Source organism: Coffea arabica, chromosome 4e (assembly GCF_036785885.1).
Source record: "Coffea arabica cultivar ET-39 chromosome 4e, Coffea Arabica ET-39 HiFi, whole genome shotgun sequence".
Classification (NCBI taxonomy): domain Eukaryota; kingdom Viridiplantae; phylum Streptophyta; class Magnoliopsida; order Gentianales; family Rubiaceae; genus Coffea; species Coffea arabica.
The window spans coordinates 47834631-47858148 of NC_092317.1; the positions used below are offsets into that span (position 1 = coordinate 47834631).

Here is a 23518-nt window from a genome sequence, read left to right on the forward strand (position 1 = left end):
TTTACCTCTAATTTTTCAATTGACAATACTAGCACATTCCAAAGATTATAAGTTGGTTTTTTGATAAATTAGTTATAGGAATGTGTTAGTCGGGACTCGGGAAGGCTCTTTGGAGGAAATTTCTGAGGATCCCTTTGGTTTTAGATATTGTAATGCAATTGCTTATGTACGTTATTATAGGTTGAAAATGGATTGGTGGTACGGTGGGAGGGAGAGGTTTCGGATTCGAGACCTCTCACTTACACTAAAAAAAAAGATTGGAAATGAATTTTGATTACATAAGTTATAATTAAATCTGTCCAACTGTTAAATGGATTAACATCGGGTTGGATCTAGTTGGGTTAATTTAAAACTATAGACCCAATAGTCATTCATTTGTACATGCATATTTTTATCCACTCTTGCATTGGGAAAATATTAGTAAACTATTCTTTGCACATCTTCGTGCACACACATACATGCACACTAATAACATTTTCCTTTTTTTATTTGACATTTTAAGAATTTAGTATACCTAAATGTGTCCGTGTCCCTACCAGATAAATATGTTCCATGAATTTATACATGGTTTCGTGAATAAGATCTACTTGTTTCAGAAATATGTTGTTCAAAAGATGATGTGTTGAAACTTTCCAAAATTTTTGTATCCGGGGCTAATGTCATTTTACATGAGGTGAAATTAAAGAAAAAGTGATCTAAGTAGATTAGGTTAATACTACAAAAAATAAGGTTTTCAGTCACAACAATGACAGTATCTAATTTTGTCATAAATAAATTAATTTTATTAACAATATAGTTTATTGTCACATAATACTATCTATTTATGACAACTTCTATTGTTGTCAAAATATGTTGTCAATAATACTATCCCTGAATGCAGTGACAAAAAAAAGCTAAATATTGTCACTTAGTAATTTTCTATGTTTCTAACGCAAAAAAAAAATAATAATTTTTCTTCTGTGACAACTCATAATGTTGTCAGAATTTCTCCAATTGGAAAGTAACTTAAAAAATAAATGGTGAAAACTTAGAAAAAGCGGAACAATTGGAAAGTTCACTAGAAAAAATAGGGATAATTTCACAAACCTCCCCTGAGGTTTTTGACACTTGCACTGACCTCTCTTGAGGTTTTAAAAATTTTATTGACAACCTTTGCTTTTGAGATTTTGGTAGCAATTCAATCCAAATAGCATTAAAATATTATTTTCATGAGTGAGATGATATTTTTATTCCATGAATGCCCTTTTGGTCCCTGTATTAGTACAAGATTGATAATCCTTAAAAGGTTAAAATGATTAGTAAAGTTGAGCGGATATAAATGCAATTCAGAAACTTTCAGGCACAACATGGAAACATAAGAAGTGTTTTAACAGCCATAGCAATGGCTACTCCAAGTTCCAATGGCCAGATTTTTTATTTAGCATCAACTGTATGCAAACATCACAACTGCCTTTATACCCTCAAGATTATGATTGTGAGTAGCAAGATGTGGGGTGCATACAAAGTTATTGTTTTATACTGCATTTAGAGTTCAAAGTGAAAACATTTAGTAGAAATTATGGCCTCTTCAAGCCATAAGGGAGAATCATGGAATTCATCAATATCTTTCACCATTAAAAATAGACATTGCTATCATAATCACAAAGCAATAGTGAAGATATCTGAGAGTGAAAAGAATCCGGACAAGTTGTATTTTTGTTGTTCAAAGTGTAGGTACTTCAAATGGTATGATGGAGGTGAAGAAGAAGAAATTAATAGGAAAAGAAGCAACTGCAATATAGAGAGGGAAGAAGTTAATAGCAAAAGAGGAGATGGCATTTCAGAAGGGACAATTTTCACAACCAGGAGTCTTGGGGAACATGCTACTCATCATCAACTTCATACTGTTAGCTATATTTATGTTCATTGAAATGTAAAATCATTTGAATGAACACATGTAAATCTACTACAACATTGTACCAACTATATTATGCCTTTTTTATTGATAGGCAATTCAAACCAGAAGGCTATGTCAGTTGGAATTCATCATAAACCAATGTCAGCCCATGTATGCAGCAATACAACTAAGTATGAAGGAATGAATGGCTACATTATTTTACTCAATCATGCACCTAGATATGTAGTAAGAAGTGTAGTATGTCAAGCTAGCAACCAGTTATCTATGATGGAGGAAATGATAAGACACATTGAAGATGCTAAAAGGGATATTACATTAGCTAAAATGCATTAAGCATATCAGTAGTAGATCCACATATCCATTAATGCAACCCAATAACAGAAAACACCATCTACAATAAACAGTAGATGCAGAGATGAGGATTGCAACTTCGCAATTCTAAAAGATTGTTAGCAGCCATTTGCAAAAGCATTATAGTCAAGAAATCAGTGAACTTTACAGCACCACCAAATACAAAAGAGATTAAGCTAAACATAACTGACAACTAGTTTGAGTGGCTACTCAAAACCACATGCTGAGATTATTGGTATTACTGATGATGACGAAGTTCAAATTTGTTGATGCATTTATGCTAGTTAGTAAAAAGCCCCAACTTCATAGGACAAAGTGCTAATTTCAACCATCATGATGTAAGCAAAAGGTCTCAAATATCTGCCAAGGGAGGTCAGTCAAATTTTTAAAACCTCGCGGGTGTCAGTGCAAACGTCAGAAATCTCAGGGGAGGTTTGTGAAATTATCCCCAAAAGGTAAGTAGCGAAAACTTTAAAAAAGCAAAAAAAAGGACAAAATCCTCATTTCCCTCTTCCTTATCACTCTTGCCATTCAAAATGAAATCAACCCCAAGTTCCACTTGACTTCGTCCCTTTCTCTCTCTAAAATCGAAATCCACCATTACGATCGATTGACCTCTCTCCCTTTCCTAGTACTGAATTCTCGATTAGACTAGAAATGATTTGTACCTATTAGTAGCTCAATCTCAATCTCATTTATGTTTCTAAACTCCAATTTCAGCATGAATTTCAAGAAATTTCACTGTTAATTTTTGTTTATTTTTAGGGCATTGTATCGGTAAATAGAGGAATTAAAGGTTCATCATGCATGAGTTGCTAATTTTGTTCATCGGCAAACCTTTGCCTAACTCCATTCTCAAAAAAAGTCATTGCAAAATTCTCTGACCTTTTTCTGAGCTCCTTATGTTCAAATTCTAGGTAATCAAGCTTGGATTATCTTTCTTTTCCTTCTATCTATATTTTTTTTTTGTCGTAAAAACTATCACGTGATAGAAAGAAATTGGCTCATTTGCTTAGTTTATATTCACACCCTTTGGTATAGATATTGTGCATCCTGTTGAAACTTATCTGTGAGTTTCCTTCTTCCAAAATAACAGGCCCATCTATTAAGTTCTTTCCTACAAAAAACTTTCAAGGCAGATTGAAAGTCAATGTCACATTTACCTCTAATTTTTCAATTATAATACTATATATACGTTTTTTCTATTTTTCTATTAACACTATGTACCCATGATGGATTTGCATAGCTTTCTCCCAACTTATGATGTTTTAAATAATAGGAAGATGACAAGTCATAATTATCTGAATACATAAACAATATAGAGTTAGCTACTTTTTAGATGTTTAGTTTTAGTAACCTCATAATAGCTTGCCAGCAAGTCATCTAGATACATATTTGAAAATTGAAATAAACAACATCATAGATATATTGGTTTTTCCTCAAACATTTTGAGTATTCTTTTTTGAGCTTGCTAGTAGGATGAAAAAACCTAAAAATACTGTTAAAAAAAGGAATTTGAAAAAATGCTGGCAGAGAGAGTCCCAACACAAAATCTAGGCTACTGACAAAAAAGTCTGAACATAAATTATAGTCTACTGACAAAAAATTCTCCAAGCTATAGGCTATTAAAAAAAGAAAATCTCTAAACAACAAAAACAGCCCAAGAAAAAAAAACTATAGTATATTGTTGATTTATTCCTCTTTTTCCAACATATTTTGCCTCCCTATATACATTGATTTTATGAAATTTATTTCGATAAAATATTTTGGATTTTACACTTTGTGCTTGGATTATTCCGCTTTGATTGGTATGAAACTTGATAAGAGTTTATTTTACGTATTTTTAAGTGCATTTTATTAGTTAATTTTGAGTTGATTATTTAGTTTTATAATTAAAATAAAGAGGTTTTTGGTAAAATTATATATTTTTGGTAAAAGTGGATAATATTGCATTTCTATTGATTTTAATAGTAAAAACTTCATTTTTATGCAGGAATAATGAATCAATCACCAAAGGAGGTCAATTGAGGTGAAAAATAGAGATTTGGTGATGAATTTAAGTGGCAACAAGAAGAATGAAGTGAAAAACGTTCAAGTGAGGAAATGCAATACAAGTCAGTTTTGACACTTTTCAGTATTTTGACCATATCTGGAGCTACACTTATCGGATTGAGGTGATGTTTATACCATTTTAAAGCTAAGAAAGAGACCTACAATTCGTATGAAGACATCGAAATCCATTTCTGCCATCTTCATGGGCAAAACGTTGGAATACAGAAGCTGCACCCTGTGGTCGGAAGTTAAAACAGAGGTTTGAACAGGTGACAGTATTTCGATCATATCTCAGGCTACAAAGCTCCGATTTGGATGATTCTTGAAGCATTGGAAAGCTAACTCAAAGGGCTACAACTTTTGTGTTTTGCACAAAAGCTAGTTCGGCCTTTATGATAGAGAAAATCGCAGATGAAGTAAGGCCAAAGTGAATACGCGAGTACACAAAACGTAACTTGTAACCGCGTTTTGTGTAGGCGCGTTTTATAGCCGAAATTCTGCAATTTGACTCAGCCAATTCTCTTGTGTTCATACCACTTTCCAGCTATAAGATGCAAGGGAATTCGGTGCACATGCTTCAGAAGACAAAAGGGCAAGAAAAGTGGCTTATTTTCAAGTCAAAAATATTGGTTTTTGACTATGCTAACAAAGTGGAGATTTGGGAATCAAAGGATAGAATTTGACTTGGAAAAATGGAGCATTTGAGTGTTTTTTATGCAGAGATATGGGGAGAGATAAAAAAAAAGACCATTCGTAGCTTAGCTTCTTACAGAAAAACATATTCTCTCTAGCTAGGTACTTGCAAGGGGCAATTGAGGTTTCATCTTGTAATCATCCAAGTTCAAGACAAAGGAGATTTTTGGAAGGCTTTACCATATCTTGGCTAAGACTTTCTTTATTCCTCTTGTATTTGTAATTCATGATGATTTACATTAATGAAGTTATGAGTGTTTCATCATTCATGAGTAGCTAATTTCCTTTATCTAGGGAGTAGATGAAGCTTATGGCCAAATGATATGAAGTGATTGTGATTTATGCTTGTTATGTCTTGTATTAACTTATCTACTTGTGTATGTTGGATTACGTGTTGTTGCTTGATCACCAATAGTAGGTTTATAGTTGTTTTTACTCATTGAGAAATGGTAAAAATAATGGAATGACACAAGTAGAACTTGAGTTGTATATTCATGAGAATAGAAATACATTCAAGTGGATGAAATCTGCATTTCATGTGTAAATAAGAACATATTTAGTATTTACCAAGAGATTAGGAAAAACTAATCTGTTTTAACCCATTATTATCATGAGAATGTGAATTTGGTATTTCTGGAAATGAATCCTTGGTTAAACAAGAGCAGTAACAAGTGTTGAATTAATTCATTTTAGATCTTTTGTGTCATAAGTGGAATCTACATCCCTAGATCTTAATATTTAGTGAATTCTACTCCCCTTGAGATATTGCATTTATCTATTTAAGAATTTTTGTAGTTGAATTAAAATCTGAAGTTTCTGCTCAAATTAATTGTGAGTCTAAATAATAGAGTAAATTAGTATCTAATAATTGTTTTAAATTGCTCCTCGTGGGATCGACCCGATACACATCTCGTACTACAATTGCGACCTGTATACTTGCAGTCCAACGGGTGTAAATTCGGAATTAAACTTGCATTGATAAAAAAAAAATCCCGTCAAGTTTTTGGCGCCGTTGCCGGGGAGCGGCAATATTAGAGCCTAATCATCTTTATTAATTTAGACAGTATTATTTTTTTTATATTTAATCTTATTTTGTAATCAGTTTTTGACAATTGAAGTTGCATAATATCCCTTATTTCTGTTTGTAGTGTATGCACCGGGAGTCTCGAGAAGTCGTACCTGTCGATCCAGAAATTGAGAGGACACTACGTAGACAAAGGAGGCACACACAACAGCAAGAGGAACAAGAGATTTGGCAACCGATAGAGGAAATTTTGATAGAACTACCATTTGAAGAAGAGATGGCCGAAAATGAAGCAAATAGGCGAGTTCTACGAGATTTTGCTCTACCGGGAACACAAGGATCTCAAACAAGTATAGTAAGGCCTACTGTAAATGCTAACAACTTTGAGATTAAACCATCACTGATCCAAATGGTTCAACAATCTCAATTTGCAGGTAATGCAGTAGAAGATCCTAATTCACACTTAACTACATTTTTGGAAATTTGTGATACAATTAAAATGAATGGAGTTAGTGATGAGGCTATACGGCTAAGATTGTTCCCATTTTCATTGAGAGATAAGGCCAAACTTTGGCTACATTCTCATGCTCCTAACACTTTTACCACATGGGATGATTTATCAAGGGCATTTTTGAATAAGTATTTTCCACCCGGTAAGACTGCTAAGCTAAGAATGGATATCACTGGTTTTAGTCAAATGGAAGGAGAATCATTATATGAAACATGGGAAAGGTTTAGAGATTTGTTACGGAAATGTCCACACCATGGACTACCCGAATGGCTGATTATACAAACCTTTTATAATGGTTTATCTTTCTCCACTAAAACTATGATTGATGCAGCCGCAGGTGGAGCTTTAATGGGTAAATCACCCCAAGAAGCTCATAATTTGATAGAAGAAATGGCAGCAAATAACTACCAATGGGCCAATGAGAGAGGTAATACAAGACGTCATGCAGGTATGATAGAAATGGACACTCTCAATATGCTGAGTGCTCAAATGAATAATGTGATGAAGCTATTAAGTAGACAAGGTGGAGTTGGCCCTAGTGCATCTAATGCTCATATAGCTTGTTGCTCTTTATGTGGAGGTGAACATGATACTAATGAGTGCGTTGATTCTGAGCAGGTACAATTTGTCAATAATTACAACAGAAATGCTCAAAATAATCCCTACTCGAATACTTACAATCCGGGGTGGAGAAATCATCCAAACTTTGGATGGAAGGACCAAGGAAATCAATCCAGACCAGCAAACCCACCAGGGTTCCAATCAAGGCAACCACAAGCCGAAACTAAACCTGGTTGGGAGATTGCGGTGGAAAAACTGGCTAAAGTTACCTCGGACAGATTTGAACGAGTAGAAGGGAGATTGGATCAACTCACTACCATGTACAGAAATGTAGAGGTTCAAATTGGCCAAATTGCTAGTTCCTTGAATAATCGAAATCAAGGGGAATTACCTAGCAAAACTGAGGTCAATCCTAAAGAACATGTTAAGGCCATTACTCTTCGTAGTGGTAAACAATTGGAAGATCCTCCAGTGAGCGGAGGTAAGAAGGATGAGAGTGAAGAAAATGCTGAAAAACAGAGGAACCAAGAGGCAACTATGGAGGGAAATAGTCGGCAGAATCCAAGAGAAACACAGCCATCATCTTCCACTAACATTCCAATACCTCCTGCGGTTCCATTTCCTCAAAGATTAAAACAGAATAAGTTTGATAAAGATTTTGAAAAATTTGTTAAAATGTTCAAACAATTGCACATTAACATTCCTTTTGCTGATGCTATATTGCAGATTCCATCTTATGCGAAATTTCTCAAAGAAATCATGACACGAAAGAGGAAGTTGGAAGACTGCGAGACAATAGCATTAACGGAGGAGTGTAGTGCAATTATACAAAATAAACTACCACCGAAATTGAAGGATCCAGGAAGTTTCTCTATACCTTGCACCATAGGTAGTATTAATTTTTCTAAAGCATTATGTGATCTTGGTGCTAGTGTATCATTGATTCCTTTAACGGTGGCTAGACAACTAGGTTTGCATGAACTTAAACGAACTAATATTACCTTGCAGTTAGCGGACAGGTCTATTAGACATCCATTAGGAGTGTTGGAAAATGTATTGATAAAAGTTCAAAAATTTATCATTCCAGTGGATTTTGTGGTGTTAGATATGGAAGAGGATGTATCTATGCCAATTATTCTTGGTAGACCGTTTTTAGCTACTGCAGGTACTATTATTGATGTTAAAAATGGCAAACTCAAGTTTCAAATAGGTGAAGAAGAGGTAGAGTTTAATTTGCATGAAATGGAAAAATACCCTTCTTTTACCGATCATGCATATTCTATCGGCACAATTGAAAAACTAACTCAAGAGCTGAGCCAAGTCAATTTTGACTTCGATCCTCTTGAGTATTGTTTAATGAGTTCAGGTATGCAAGATGGAGATTCTGAAGAAATTGAAGAATTGGTCAAGTATTTGAATTTTCAAGCACCTTATAAACGGGGTAATGTATACGAGAGTCTTGGCCAAGGAAAAGGGTTTTCACAACCTTCAGAAATTGAACCTCCAAGGTTAGAGCTTAAGCCACTTCCAACTCATCTAAGGTATGAATTTCTTGGAGAGAATAGCACTTTACCTGTAATTGTTAGTGCTGACCTTGATGATGAGCAGTGTACTAAATTGCTAAGAGTTCTAAGGAGGCGTAAGAAGGCAATTGGATGGACAATTTCAGACATTAAAGGTATAAGTCCTTCTATATGCATGCATCGAATTTTATTGGAGAATGATTGCAAACCAGTGGTGGAAACACAAAGAAGACTCAATCCAAATATGAAAGAGGTGGTAAGAAATGAAATTCTTAAGTGGCTTGACGCAGGTATAGTTTTTCCTATCTCAGATAGTGTTTGGATTAGTCCAATTCATGTGGTACCAAAGAAAGGTGGAATGACTACAATCATGGGTAAAAATGATGAATTAATTCCATCTAGACTTGTGGTAGGGTGGAGAGTGTGTATTGATTATCGTAAGTTAAATACGGTAACAAGAAAAGATCATTTTCCCTTACCATTTCTTGATCAATTATTGGAGCGAATAGCTGGATATGAATTTTACTGTTTTCTTGATGGTTTTTCAGGATATAACCAAATAGCTATAGCTCCAGAGGATCAAGAAAAGACCACATTTACATGTCCTTATGGCACTTTTGCCTTTAGAAGAATGCCATTTGGTTTATGCAATGCTCCTGCAACTTTTCAACGATGCATGATGGCTATTTTTTCGGATTATATTGAAAAAATTATGGAGATATTTATGGATGATTTTTCTGTGTATGGTTCATCTTTTGACCATTGTCTTCATAATTTGGAATTGATTTTGCAGAGATGCGAGGAAACAAATCTTGTACTGAATTGGGAGAAATGCCATTTTATGGTAAAAGAAGGAATTGTCTTAGGACACAAGATTTCCTCCAAGGGAATTGAGGTGGATCAAGCCAAAATAGAAGTCATCGAAAAATTGCCACCCCCAAGCAATGTCAAGGGGATAAGAAGTTTTTTAGGACATGCTGGTTTTTATAGACGTTTTATTAAAGATTTTTCTAGAATAGTAAAACCATTATGTGATTTATTATGTAAAGATACCCCTTTTCAATTTGATGACAATTGTTTGGTTGCATTTGAAAGGTTGAAGAAGGAATTGATTTCAGCCCCAATTATAACTTCGCCCGATTGGTCACTACCATTTGAATTGATGTGTGATGCAAGTGATTATGCGGTTGGAGCAGTTTTGGGACAAAAGAAAGAAGGACGGTTGCACGTCATTTACTATGCTAGCAAGTTGCTAAACGAGGCACAACTCAATTACGCAACTACAGAAAAAGAGCTATTGGCAGTGATATTTGCTTTGGATAAATTTAGATCTTATTTAGTAGGATCTAAAGTTATTATATATACGGACCATGCGGCTCTTAAATATTTGTTACGTAAAAAAGATGCAAAACCAAGACTAATTCGGTGGATTCTTTTATTGCAGGAATTTGATGTGGAGATAAAAGACAAAAAGGGATCGGAGAATTTAGTTGCAGATCATCTATCACGTTTGGAATATATCCCAGTCAAAGATCAAGTTCCGATCCAAGAGAATTTTCCGGATGAGTTTGTCCTAGCACTTAGCAACTCTCCATGGTATGCAGATTTCGCTAATTATTTGGTAAGTGGGGAAATTCAAAAAGGGCTTAATTATCATCAAAGGAAGAAATTTTTGCATGATGTGAAGAGTTACTTTTGGGAGGAACCATTGCTGTACAAACATTGTGCCGATGGTATGGTACGAAGATGTATTCCAGAAAATGAGGTGGAAGGAGATTACTTGAGCTGAGTGAATTGGAGGAACACCGGTTACATGCATATGAAAATGCCAAAATTTACAAAGAAAAGATCAAATATTGGCATGACAAGCACATTATTCCTAAACAATTTCAGGTAGGGCAAAAAGTGCTTTTATTCAATTCACGCCTGAGGTTATTTCCAGGAAAATTAAAGTCAAGGTGGTCTGGACCTTTTGAAGTCACTCAAGTATTTCCCTATGGAGCGGTTGAATTGGCAAATTCAAGAAATGAAAGGTTTAAGGTCAATGGACAACGAGTGAAACCCTACTTGGCAGGTGAAATCGTACCCAAAGGACTCATATGTCTTTTGGGCGACTCTTCTTCAAATTAAGAAACTGAATGTGTGAGTCGAGCCAACGACTATAAATAAAAGCGCTAATTGGGAGGCAACCCAATGTTTATGTTATATGTGTTAAATTGGTGTGATTTTGTGGTTTGAATAAGTGTTTTAGTTAATTTGTTGTTTTTGTGTGATAGGGTTGGCAAATGGAAGCAAGAATGACCATTTGAGGTGAAAAGGGCAAACTTTGATCAAGCAACTCAACCCCTCGATTTGCATTAAAGGTGTTTTTGATTCATTATAAAGGGGTAAAATGCATGTTTTTAATGTTTTACATTTGTTCCAGTCATTAAAATTGGCAAACAAATGATCTATGGTGCATTTTGAGTCATTGGGGTACCTTTTGTAATTTTTCAAAAGTTGAAATTCTGCTAAAAATCGAAGCAGAAAACGCGTTTTCAAAGAAAACGCGACTACAAGTCGCGTTTCTCAGAATCGCGTTTTCAATTCTGCAACTGCAGAAAAGAAAACGCGCCTTAAAAACGCGACCCAAAGTCGCGTTTTAATGGAAATCGCGTTTTCAAGCCTGGATCAAGACTCAAAAACGCGACTTATGAAACGCGACTCTAAGTCGCGTTTTCAAACACAGTCGCGTTTTAAGTGCTGCAAGATTTGGGAAGAAAACGCGATTTTAGAAACGCGAGTTGAAGGCGCGTTTTGAGTCGCGTTTTGTGTGTCTGAATATAGCCTTCAGAAACGCGATTTCAGCTTCATTTTTTCCCTCTCTTTTTAATTTTTCAGGCGCGTTTTTCTTCTTCTCTTCTACCCACCTCACAAATCTTCATTTTTACTCCATAATCTTGCTAGAAATCATCACCCCAACACCTTTTGAGCTTCATACAACCTTTTTAACCGATTAAAATTCAAGAAAAACACTTAAAATCAGGTTTTTGAAGCATTGAAGGTTAGGGTTCTTAAACTCCAATTTCTTCAATTGGAGGTCAATTGGAGGTTGTTTCATAGGGCTTTTTGCATTTTTAGCATCACCAAACATCCTTCTACGTGATTGAGGTAAGTTTCTTCATCAAATCTTTTGATTTTAGAAGTTCATATTTTTTATCCTGAGCTATCTGACATCTTTTAATTTCGAAAATTTGATGAGGTTCATGGCTATTTTTGATTTTATTCATGATTATTATGATTGTTTAAGCATGTTTAAATGTTTAAATGTAGCAATTTATTGGTTTTCAAGTACTTTCAAATTCACAATTGCTATATTTAGATGAAATTGGAAAAAGGAACTAGGATGTTTTTGAGCCATTGGTGATGTTAAATTATGGTTAAAAAGGGTTAGTTGATGATGTTTAAGCATGTGCATTGTGTATAGTGAGTAATTTGGTTGATTTGGTGAGTTAGTTAGTTTAATTTTTGCCTAAACATGATTATAGCTAAAAGCATATTATTATTGTTAATTCTAAATAGTTATAATCATAATTGCTCCTATTTTCACTAATTGAATTATAATTGATACATATCTTGTGTAATTTGGTGATTTTGGGCAACTTTAGGCAGAAAATATGTCTTGTACGATCATTGAATGATTAGAACTTAAGCAATTGTATTTGAGGTTATTTGGATTAATGCTGAACTTTTGTTGCCAAAAAAATGAGTTGTAGTACATGTGAATAATTGAAATATTTTTTAGGTACTATGCCAAGAGGAAGAAGAGCGGTACTTTCATCCTCTAGTAGTGAGGAGAGGGAGGTTAATGAAGAGATGGAGGTGACTGAAGAGGAGAATTCACCTTCTCCTCCACCAATTAACCGTCGACCTGGTGAGGGCACCTCCCGTGGAGCGGGAAGATCGGTATTTGACAGTGCTAGGTTCAACACTCGCAGGAATCAGGAGTGGCATGAGGCGCGTGCTAATTTGGAGTTTTTATTTGAGATGCACGTCAGTCCACCAGTTGAGATGATGTACAACATCTCAGAAGCTTTTGCTCAGCTAGGATGGGCTCCGATTCTCACCCTTCCAAACCATTACTACCCAGACCTGGTGCGCGAGTTTTACGCCAACATTGAAAGTAAGGCGCGCCATAGTGGAGAAATAATTGAGTCCTGGGTGCGTGGAAGACGAATCACCTTGTCACGGCAAGATTTGGCTGCTATTTTGGGGTGTATGGATGACGGACGTCCAGTAGACTTGAAGAAGGAGTTTGTTCCCCCGAATAGGAGGTGGGATCCATCATTGGCCATGGCTAGGTTTGGTCTCGAGTACCAACCTTTTCGCTCTACCAGAAAGGAGACTATATTGGCAAATGTATTCGAACCTCGTCATCGGCTTATCATTTACATGATGGCTCACAATGTCATCCCAAAGAAGACGGGGCACACGGAGGTTCGCAAGAGCGATATTTACTTCCTTGATTACATGTTCCACAACCGAACTTCCCCGTATGCTCGAATTTCATTGCCGAACATCATCATCAGCCACATTAGGTCTACGGCGAGGCGTAAGACAACTTCTTTCAAACTTTCATTTCCTCGTCTACTGACTTTAATCTTCCCCCGTTTTGAAGTTCCCTTGGAAGGCATGCGGCGGGAGTATGTTCCACCACGTGCTGAGATGACTATCACTACTCTTCGCCGCCTTGGTATTGGCACGGGAGACATTCCACGCCCTGTTCAGGAGCGGAGACAAAAGGCTAGACATGGTCGCGATGGAGCTGGACCATCTACTGCAGCACCACCTCCTCCTCCGCCACAGACCAACTGGCAGCGGCTTTTCGGTCGCTTGGACGACATCGACCATCATTTAGCCAGAATGGATACTCGCCTGGACCGAATTGAAGATCATTTAGGCACACGCCCACCTCCCATCGATGATGATGAAGATGACGATGAAGAGGATGATTGAGGCTGCCCTTTGGCTGGCTTTTCTTTTGTTTGCTTGTTATTTTTATCTTTTGTTTGAAAAATGTTAACTTACATTCCTTATTTTGAATATTGGAACTTGTGGCAGTAACTAGTAGATCGTTGACTGTGGATGGTTGAGCGGTCGATGACTCATGATTCAAGGCTTCACTGGACTGCAGTCATCTCACTTGGGGAGTCACTTGTTCCTTTCTTTTGTTTCTTTTCTTTTCTTTCCCTACACATTGAGGACAATGTGTATTCTAAGCGTGGGGGAAGAAATGTGTGGTACTTGTGATTTTAGTTGTGTTTGATATAATTCTTGTGCTTAAATGGTGTTTCTTGTGGTTGCTGGCAGGGAGATTTAGTCCACTTTTAAGGGGAGACTCTGTCAAAATTTTTCCAAAACCTTATACATATATATGTTATTAACTATAATAAATAAATAAAATTTTGTCACTTATCCTTTTGAAATAAATATATGCGGTTTTGATACTTCTTTTCTCATGAAATTTGGAAATGATTTTTATGTGATTATAATTTTTACATCTATAGGAAAGTATATCTAGTAAAGTGGAGAAAATTATGCCTACATTTTGTATATTTGATGAAAATTCTTCTTTTTATCTAATTTTATAAGATAAGAAATTAATATGGTTAATAAGTGTCATACTCTTCTCATGATTACTCTTAGAGGGAATTTTATTATATATTGTTAAAAAAAAAAAAAAAAATGGTTATTCTACTCCAATGATTCTCGTACCGAGTAACCGGGGGTTGGCATCTACAAATGTCGACATTCGCGTAAAAAGGTACTTGAATTAAGAGTATGCAAAGCAACTTGAGTATGTGAAATGTTGAGTAACCGGGGATCTGCATCTAAAAATGTTGATCTTCGCGTCAAAAGGCATTTTTCACAACTTAAGTAATATTTAATCCTTAAAATATATATATATATATATATATATATATATATATATATATATATATAAAAGAAGTAAATTAAATCCCTCTTTAAGAAAAATAAGAAGTTGATCATGAGATTAGTTAGTATCTTTATTGACTATAGGAGTTGCTTGCTTGCGAAATTGGATAAAAATAAGAAGTTGAGTTGAATTGGTAAAATTATGGTATACTTGGCTCTTCTTTGCTTGATATTATGAGTACTTGAACTTAATGGAAAGATCACATAAGGGTTATTTACCTTGATTCAAGGAAATGGAGTTGAAATACTACATATGTTTATTTTAAATTTTTGGATCATTGATGGTTGGAATTTTATATTGCTTGAGGACAAGCAATGATTCAAGTGTGGGGGTATTTGATAAGAGTTTATTTTACGTATTTTTAAGTGCATTTTATTAGTTAATTTTGAGTTGATTATTTAGTTTTATAATTAAAATAAAGAGGTTTTTGGTAAAATTATATATTTTTGGTAAAAGTGGATAATATTGCATTTCTATTGATTTTAATAGTAAAAACTTCATTTTTATGCAGGAATAATGAATCAATCACCAAAGGAGGTCAATTGAGGTGAAAAATAGAGATTTGGTGATGAATTTAAGTGGCAACAAGAAGAATGAAGTGAAAAACGTTCAAGTGAGGAAATGCAATACAAGTCAGTTTTGACACTTTTCAGTATTTTGACCATATCTGGAGCTACACTTATCGGATTGAGGTGATGTTTATACCATTTTAAAGCTAAGAAAGAGACCTACAATTCGTATGAAGACATCGAAATCCATTTCTGCCATCTTCATGGGCAAAACGTTGGAATACAGAAGCTGCACCCTGTGGTCGGAAGTTAAAACAGAGGTTTGAACAGGTGACAGTATTTCGATCATATCTCAGGCTACAAAGCTCCGATTTGGATGATTCTTGAAGCATTGGAAAGCTAACTCAAAGGGCTACAACTTTTGTGTTTTGCACAAAAGCTAGTTCGGCCTTTATGATAGAGAAAATCGCAGATGAAGTAAGGCCAAAGTGAATACGCGAGTACACAAAACGTGACTTGTAACCGCGTTTTGTGTAGGCGCGTTTTATAGCCGAAATTCTGCAATTTGACTCAGCCAATTCTCTTGTGTTCATACCACTTTCCAGCTATAAGATGCAAGGGAATTCGGTGCACATGCTTCAGAAGACAAAAGGGCAAGAAAAGTGGCTTATTTTCAAGTCAAAAATATTGGTTTTTGACTATGCTAACAAAGTGGAGATTTGGGAATCAAAGGATAGAATTTGACTTGGAAAAATGGAGCATTTGAGTGTTTTTTATGCAGAGATATGGGGAGAGATAAAAAAAAAGACCATTCGTAGCTTAGCTTCTTACAGAAAAACATATTCTCTCTAGCTAGGTACTTGCAAGGGGCAATTGAGGTTTCATCTTGTAATCATCCAAGTTCAAGACAAAGGAGATTTTTGGAAGGCTTTACCATATCTTGGCTAAGACTTTCTTTATTCCTCTTGTATTTGTAATTCATGATGATTTACATTAATGAAGTTATGAGTGTTTCATCATTCATGAGTAGCTAATTTCCTTTATCTAGGGAGTAGATGAAACTTATGGCCAAATGATATGAAGTGATTGTGATTTATGCTTGTTATGTCTTGTATTAACTTATCTACTTGTGTATGTTGGATTACGTGTTGTTGCTTGATCACCAATAGTAGGTTTATAGTTGTTTTTACTCATTGAGAAATGGTAAAAATAATGGAATGACACAAGTAGAACTTGAGTTGTATATTCATGAGAATAGAAATACATTCAAGTGGATGAAATCTGCATTTCATGTGTAAATAAGAACAGATTTAGTATTTACCAAGAGATTAGGAAAAACTAATCTGTTTTAACCCATTATTATCATGAGAATGTGAATTTGGTATTTCTGGAAATGAATCCTTGGTTAAACAAGAGCAGTAACAAGTGTTGAATTAATTCATTTTAGATCTTTTGTGTCATAAGTGGAATCTACATCCCTAGATCTTAATATTTAGTGAATTCTACTCCCCTTGAGATATTGCATTTATCTATTTAAGAATTTTTGTAGTTGAATTAAAATCTGAAGTTTCTGCTCAAATTAATTGTGAGTCTAAATAATAGAGTAAATTAGTATCTAATAATTGTTTTAAATTGCTCCTCGTGGGATCGACCCGATACACATCTCGTACTACAATTGCGACCTGTATACTTGCAGTCCAACGGGTGTAAATTCGGAATTAAACTTGCATTGATAAAAAAAAAATCCGTCAGTAAGCAGGAAGACTCGAACCCGAGATCTCTTGCTTACACTCCCTCCTCCCGTACCACCCAACCCATCCCTCCCTCCTAGTTGATTTATTCCTCTTCTTGTACACATATTTTGCCTCCCCATATACATTGATTTTATGAAAATATATTTCTCCTATAGTTTTTTGATGAAATTTTTTGGGTTCTACACTTTGTGTTTGGATCATTCAGCTTTGATAGATATGAAACTTTCTAGGATATATATATGTTCTCTGAATTTTTTCTAATTCTCTGAATTTTACTATGTGACGTCTATAATAGGAATTTACATAAAAATGACACGTTGATGGAAATTTTATTCTTCCTCTACAACAATACTCCGCAGTCCTCTAGTCTTATGGTTGTCAGCCTTCTAATTTCATGTTTTTCACAATTCTTCCTCTTTTTTCAGATAATAGTTTCCCTGATACATTTTTGTGCATACTCCATAAATGGAGCTACTATTGAATTCAAATTTATTGAGGCTCAGCTGATATCCCAGAATGAAAGTTCCTATTAGACCTGGCAAAAAAAACCCAAAATCCAATAACCTGTCCAATCTGCCCATTAATTTTAAAGGATGGGTTGGATCAGTTGGGTCATTGATTTTGTTGGGTTGGGTAAGAACAACCCAAATTATTTATTGGGTGGGTTGAATTTTTTATTTAGGCACCCAATACCCAATCTGTTTAAAAATAATTCAAAATAATAAATACAAGATTCAATACACATCTACCCAACCACTTGTATTTAGACGTGTTAACAATTCATTGACCAATTTGTATTCAAAATTCTCATATATATGTTTTCAATCAAATTTTAAATTTTTATTTAAAGAAAAAAGAAACTTAAAATGAAAACTCATGCTTATTTTACTTTTACAACAATAGCTAAACTTGTTCGATATCTATAATAATTTATTATGCCTTTTAAGAGTATGTTGTTTTCCTCCCTTTTTTCTTTTTTTTTAATTGTTGTTCTTCGATTGCTACTAACTTCTATTTGTTAATATTTTGTGTACCTAGAATATAATTTTAAATTTGTTCTAATTGCAGTCTTTTACTTATCTCTAACTTGTTTTATTTCATTGTTAATAATTCCTCATCAATATTATAATACAACAAATTATATGTCTCTTAATTACATTTTCGAGCATAATATAATCTAGCATTCAATAATTTTAATACACAGAATCTTACAACTTACGATAGAGCAGATATAAACAGTAAAAGTGTTAAATAAATTGTGACAAAAATAAGTTTCAATCAATTAGTGGTATTAAAAGTATAAAGTAAACAAAATTTTTTAGCTAATTTATTAAATGCACAATTTGTTATCTAAAATTCACAATTCAAGCAATATAAAAATATTATTCTATGTATGATGTATTTTCAAGGAGTTTAAGAGGTGAGTGTGGGTTTGTATGTGTGAACTGTGACGCCCCCACTTCTCCCAAGGGCGAACCCAAGGGTATCCGCGGAACGCCTGCCTAGCTCTCGCCAGGACTCGAGACAAATCAATTCAAACTTAACAATATATAACAATTTATACCAGTCTAATAAGGAAAATTCGCTTCCATAATCGAATATCCAAGTCTTGTACCACGTGTTCAAAATACATCCGTTATCCAATTCTTACGTCAGGATCCAAAAGATACATCAATTCCCAAATATATACAATAGCCAAAATGTCTAGCCAATTACAATTGAACCCTAATACAAAAGTACATCCAAAGGGTTCCAACGAGTTTCACTCCATCCATTCCTGTTAAGGAAAACAAATCTACGAGGTGAGCGAAACGCTCGTGAGGCCAAGAAAACACACATGCAAGCACGTTGTCCAAATAACAATCCCAATATTCAAGTAATTTACAATTCGAGCGAGGAAAAAAATAAACAGAAACAATTCAAGGATATAGGAGCTCTCAGGAGCTATTTTCCTCTTGCTTCGCCACGGCTCGATCCGATACCCCCTCGCGATGACACTCCGTTATCCTGGTGGGTATTTTATCCGTAGAAACTTCACTTATTACTTCCTCCGACCAACATTCCACCCTCTCGGATCCGAAACCAAACACGCACGAAAAAGGCGATACTCGTCGAGTATGCCACACGAGATCTCAGGAGATCAAATTTTGATTTTTGAACACGCACGAAAAGGGCGATACTCCACGAGTATGCCGAACAAGATCTCAAAAGATCAAGTTGTGTTTTGTTACTCTCTTGGTTTATCAAGCTTCTCGACCAAGCCCATGCCGGCTCGAGTTGCAAGATTGGTTAAGAGAATTGGGCGTCCCCATAAGTCGAGGAGGTTCACTCCACCCGACAACAAGACACGCACGACATACACGACATGCATGGCAACACGACACGCACACGAAAACGGGTATATTTTAATCGACGAGATTCACTCAATCGACTTTGAAAACCAAGTTAATACAAGTAAAGTGCAAGTAAAGGAGAGCGAGTGCGATAAAGTACACACTCGTCTCATCAAGTGATATTCACGTATATAAGCAGGTAAATCAAGTAAACACGACAAGTCATGCACTTGACACTCACCAATTCAAAAGTAATTGAGCGAGAAAATCCTTAGTTGTCCCCTCCGGGATTCTTTTCAAGACTCGCTTGAGCACCTGAAACAATTAACAAGTATTTTTCACTCACAATCACGTATTAATCAAGAAAGGAGTTACGCTCATTTGGACTAGTCAATACCTCAAACCAAAAACCTTAGCCACTCAAAATAAAGGTTCAAAAGTGAGGTTTTATTAGCACAAGAAAAACTGATTTCCTTCATGAAATCAAGTTTAAGCGATCAATTATCATCAAGAAGGAGTAACAAGTTTTCAAATTTTCATTTTCTAAGAAATCAGCAAATTTCAGCTTTGCGCGTCAAATTTAGAAAAATCAGATCTTGCACTCAGTAGGTCCAAAATTATAAAACTTGGTACCGTTGGAAACCTCTTAGAAAGTACTACAAGTTCTTAGAAGACACTTTTCCATGAATCTAAGTGGAAGGTATTCAAAAATGGGCATGAAATTTCTGTTCCAGAACATTCAGAATTAAGCCGGGGTTGGTTTTTCGCTAACTTTGGAAATTCGGAAAAATTCACTCGTTGCAAACTAGCCCTTGAAATTTATAACTCAATTAGAGGTGTAAGTAAGGTTTAGGGCAGAACAAACGGATTGAAAATTGGAGTTTCGAGCACCGAGATACGGTAGCTCAAAGTTAGGAAAATTCAAGTCTGGTGAACAATTTCCAGATTTGAGTTTTCAAAATTGGAACCTTAGCTAAGAGTCAAAACGAACTTGGATTGGTATAAAATTTTGCAATATGTTACTCCTATATGAAAGGCATCTCTCTATCAAATTTAAGGGAAAAATACCTTCGGAAAGATAGTTAATTAATCATCCAATGTTCAGGAAAATTTCTAAAGCAACCTGTCTTTTGACTTCATTTCCCAATTCAAATCGTTTAATCAAGAAAGCTATCCAACCATGGTTCATTTGTGAAATAAAGGTCTAAGATACATCCATGATACCGTTGGTAAGTGTTTAGCATCAAGAACTTCAATTAATAAAATCATTCCCAAGTTTTGCCCCAAATCAGTCCAAATACTACGTTTTTCCAAAACAGGGCAGTCCTCTTGTTTTAGTCACAACTCAATCAATTTAACTCGGAATGAGGCATGGTTTATGGCGTTAGAAAATACATTCACGGGACTAAAAGTTCACAGAAGGAAATGTTCTGAAATTCGGCAAGCAACCAGCTCAAAATTGAGCCTCAAGTTGCTGTCTCAACAAGCCATTCCAGCAAATCCGAGAGACAGGACAGCTAACTTAAAACGTTTGGTTCGGATCACTCACAAAGAATCAGAACGTGCATTTTATCTCAAATTAAAGCTAGGAATGTCTAGTTTCAAACGTCACCGACGGCACTTGATTTCGACACCCGAGGACAGAGTTATGGCCAAAATACTACCACTGGTCAGATCATACGCGAATCAGTTTTTTCCAGATTGCTAGTTTCGAACAAAAATTTCATTTGCCCAACCAAACCTCATTATTTTTCAATGAAATTTTCCACACCTCTAATACATCATATAGGCATCCAATTCAAGCCATTAGTTCATTAAAAACTGGCCTTAAAATGGCCGAATAAAACAGGGGTAGAATCGGAAGTTTTTGCTTCTTACACCCAATGAAGTTCCTACTAATTACCCACCACTAATGCATCATTATAATCACTAAACCAACAATATAATCACCATCAATCATCAAATCAACAACAACAACCCAAGTGTGGGAATTCCAAGAGCCCACAATCACATTTTTACACCATAATCAAATAACTAAGTGCATGCATGAGTTAAATCTTGCCATATAATCTCCAAAAGATAAGAATCCATGGGTTGATCATTACCTACTCCTTTGGTTTGCAAGATCAGAATTTTCGGCCCTCTTAAAGCTCCAAGAAACCGTGAAAGCTCCCCTCTTCCTTAGCTAGATATAATCTCCAAGGGGTTTGCTAAGTGGTCTCCAAGTTTGGTGTGATTTGGATGAATTTTGGTGCATGAATTGAAGATGAAAAATGAAGAACAATGGAGAGCTCTTCTCCTTTCTTGTTGCACGGCCAAGTGAAGTGAGGAGAGAAGGAGTGTTGGTTCAATTGTGGCTTCCTAAGAAAGATTCATTGTGTGGTGCAAAATGCATCTCAAAGTCAACTTGAAATAGTGCAATTAGGATGCGTTTGGACTCGATTTTTCTCGTGCGTTTGGTTCACTAGTGCACTAAACCTCCAAGGCATATATATTCTTGTAAATATTATTCACTCTTAATTGTCCCGGAATAAGGGTCTAAAGTCCCTCAATCGAAGTCGCGCGCGTGAAAACGCGTACCGTCAAATTTAACGCTATAACGCGAAACTTTCGGAAAATTCTTATAACGATTACACTACTAACTATCACTTGAATATTTATTCATAAGATTACCTATTTTAGGACCATAGTACAAGTCTCCAATATTCCAAGCTTATTGTGCTACTACGCGGATAAAACCTCCAAGTACTATTCACTATTTTTACTAAACGTACTCCAGGAAATTAATTTTCAAAACGAGTCACTCTAAAAATATAACGAAGTTATATTTCCATGTATTTAGGTCTAATAAGACTAGAAAATATTCCTTGGAAATAAAATCCAATTAAATAATTTATTAAGCCATAAATTAGGCATAAAATAATAGTTTTTTTTTTTTTTTTTTTGCGAGTCCTCACATCCTCTCCCCCTTAAGAGAATTTCGTCCTCGAAATTCACACTTAGGATAACAGTCATACCCCTTAATAGTCACACTTATCAGGTCAAACAATAACTTACCTTCTGCAACCCATTTCACAATTTCTACTCACCCAATTAGTAGTCAAACTTTGATTCTATCTCATGAATCTAGGATTTTGTAAAAGTGTGCGTCGTACTATAGTCACTTAGAACCTTAATTAAGCAATAGAAAGCAAAAATCATACCTTCAATGACCTTAACGGGATTGGAAACCTGTTGATAGCCTAATGCATAAACCCTAGCTGGTGCTTTAGATCGACTTCCCCCAGCACTAGACTGCTTTGCGGTTGACTTTTCAAGCCTTTGAGTACTACCTCCTTCATTCGGTATACTTGGACAGTTCGCGATCTGATGCTCAGTGCTGCCACAATACAAACACTTTCCCGATTTCTTCCAGCACTCATTCTCTGTATGGTTAGGCTTGCGACAATAACCACAAATAACTTGAGGAGCCACAGGCTGACCACTTGGAGGAGTCTCCCTCGGTTGATCCCTTCCATTGTGGCCTCCTCTTGATTGAGTCTTTTTTTGTGTACCAGATGTCTCTACTCCTCCCGTTCCTTTTTCCTTTTTAGAAGGTGGGGCACCCTTATCTGCTTGTCCAAGAGGATGACTAGAAGTGCCCCTTTTCTTGGCATGAAAATCCTTAACTTGCAGCCTTGCACTTTCGACTCTCTGCGCCTTCTCTAGGGCTTCAGTGAAAGTAGAGATTTGGGCCGCTGCTAACCCCTCTTGAATCTCCACGTTAAGTCCTTGTACAAATCGCCTTATCCTTCTCCTCTCAGTGGCTACCAATTCTGGGGCGTATCTAGAAAGTTTAGTAAATTTTCCTTCATACTCAGCCACACTAGACGCCCCCTGCTTCACTTTTATGAATTCGTCCTCCCGTTTCTCTTGAACCAAGGGCGGGAGAAACTTCTCATTAAATTCTCCTAAAAGATTTTCCCAAGTCTAAGGGGTTTGTGCTCTTTCCCATTTTCCCCTTATTATATCCCACCAAGCACGTGCTGCACCCTCAAACTGAAAGACAGCAAAAGTTACTCGTCTCTCCTCCGCATAATCTAGGGCTGCGAAAATATTAGTCATTCTTTCTAGCCAATTCTCCGCTACCTCAGGATCAGGCTCACCAATGAACTTAGGTGGGTTGAACTTTAAGAATCTCTCTAAGGCTCTATCTTCCCCTCTATCCTGGCCCCCAGGTTGGTTAACTGGCACTGGTTCCTGTCTCTCAGCTAATCGTTCTAGGATGTCAGTCATCCTATTAATGGCAGTAGCCATTTGGTTAACCTCCATATTTTCTTGTCCTTGGGTCGGT

General features: G+C 35.8%; 1 non-coding gene across 1 annotated transcript; it reads right to left on the bottom strand.

Moving 5' to 3' along the window:
- Nucleotides 1-6681: 6681 nt before the first annotated feature.
- On the bottom strand, nucleotides 6682-6788 carry LOC113743108 (small nucleolar RNA R71). The gene has a single exon (XR_003460994.1). It is a non-coding gene; the product is annotated as a small nucleolar RNA R71 (small nucleolar RNA).
- Between the last annotated feature and the right edge of the window lie 16730 nt (nucleotides 6789-23518).